The sequence below is a fragment of the Brachyistius frenatus genome, unplaced genomic scaffold (assembly GCF_029030835.1).
Source record: "Brachyistius frenatus isolate BFR_SWC_R1_liver_20210118 unplaced genomic scaffold, ASM2903083v1 Contig_8, whole genome shotgun sequence".
Lineage (NCBI taxonomy): Eukaryota > Metazoa > Chordata > Actinopteri > Embiotocidae > Brachyistius > Brachyistius frenatus.
In genome coordinates, this window is record NW_027210607.1 from 6,178,378 (window position 1) to 6,180,604 (window position 2,227).

Here is a 2,227-nt window from a genome sequence, read left to right on the forward strand (position 1 = left end):
CCTCCACCCATAAGTAGTGGTGGTCAAGAGAGGCTCGCAAATGAAAGTCAAAAACCTTTAATTGGAGTTTAGATTTGGTTTTGTGTTAAAGATTGGGGATTTCAGACAGGCAGGAGCCATGCAGTACGTCATGGTCTCAGTCTCAAACACTGGCTCCTATGTGTCTGAAAACTGTCCAGTTTCCCTGCTGAAGCTCGGGTGTGATTGATTGCTGTTTCCAGATTTATTTCATCACCCCATTCTCAAAAATGTATTTTTGTAGTTCGATTTCATTCATACACAATTTGCTCAATACTTAGTTGCTAAGCACCTGAAATGTATCTCTAAATTGGAGTGAGTTATGCAGCTTTTATATATGTGTGTGGGTATGAGAGCAGGACTGAAATATTTTGTAAAAGCAGGACGTCTACAGTTTCACAGGTTAAAAAGTAGCTGCTGTCACCACCACTTGGTAGAGCTGTTCATATCAGTCCATTGGCCCAAACCCAGGAATCATTGAGCAACTCGGAGCCAACTCTCTTACCCTAATTTAAAAACCAAGATGTTCCTTGTGCTTTGTTTTGTTTTACTGGAAAGAGATTTTATCATGTGAATAAATGGGGTGTTTTTTTTCCCAAGGAAAAAAAACAACAACTCCAAACCTTTGTGGAAATATGCAAATACACTGAGAATATTTGGGAAGAAGCCAGCATGACCCAACATGTACTGTACATAATTAAAACTGGCTGAGGCATGTGAGAGTTTGACAGTGAAGTCTGTCCAACAACAGAGTTAAAGGTTGTAACCAGAGATGAGTCACCACCAGCAGCCGGTTCTGCTCCTATCAAGACAGTCGAGACAGTACAGCAGATTAGTGGAACCGGTCCTAATGTTTTAAGTCGTAATGTGTTTAAGGTAACTCTCGAGAGGTGTTGCTAATCTCTTGCCTCGGCTTTAATCCTGTCAAACGGATTCTGCTGGAGAGTTTATCTTAAAGTCAGTCCGCTTCTGCAGCGCAGGACTCAGGCCTGCTGGTTTCAAAGGTTTTCAGGAAGGAGTTTTTTTAAGCTTGCTGTTTAAACCAGATCAACAAGGGAAACATTGTGAGAGGATCATGAGGAGCGGGGGTATTTTTGTCTCCAGGATTGACTTAATGCGAGGATGCCTAGCTACAACGCAATTAGCTGTAAACATATTTGGACAGAGACCTTGCTCAAGTCTATGATGTCTCTCCAGCTCTGGTTCCCACGCCAGCTGCATGAGAAACCTTTCATATGCTGCGACATGTTTGGCTTGATGCTTCACAGACAGACTCTTCACTCGCTCTCCAGAACAAAGACAACTTTAATTCTCTTTTCATACAAAATATTTAATAAATATGACTTTCAAAAATATATTGCCAGATCAACACATAATTCTCAAGTTCATAACACAAAGTCAAAAATAGGACAAAATGTTGCCGTGATCTCAAAGGGTTATTAACAAATGAGATAAAACATGTTTGTCTTTAAGAGCCTCATTTTTTAAAAAGAAACAAATGTGCACAGAAACAAAGCAGACTCTTGCAGAGCAAGGCAGTGTATTTCATCTGATTCTACAGTGTTCCCATTGCCCCCTACTGTTCAAGTACTCGTGGTCTAGCTTATGATATTACGCTGACTAAAGCAGATGGGAATTCTGGCGTGTCATATTGATGTGACTGGATTTTGACAGCCATTGAAAAATGTCAATGGGTTGAACCGACTCTGCTGAAGAATTTTTGTTCCCTTAAGTTTTTATCCATTAGTGGCAAGCAATATGTCTGCCACCATGTCCAACCCTTGCAGCAGCTGCTATTTTTTGTTGTCCTAACCTCACTTGCCTTCAATTAAGGTCCTGGCTACAAGTACTGAAATGTCAAATGTGTGGAGAAAAAAAAAACAACAACAAAATAAAGCATTTCTTTCAGGCCCAAAGTGCCCATCTTTTGTCTTCTCTGAAATTCAAATTTGGCTTTTAAAGAATGCGCTGAAAAAAATTTAGTCATTGAAAGAAATGGTAGGCTTCCACAGATATCAAAACCTTCAAACTAGACAGAACATATAAATAAAAAGGAATGATATCTTAAGGCTCTTGATTATTAAGTTAATAAATCAAATATACACAATGATTAATAAAAAAAAAAATGTACATATCTACACGTTCTAAATTGTCACATAAATTCTTCATATTGGCAGCAACTGCTGACATTGAACACCCCCCACCCCTC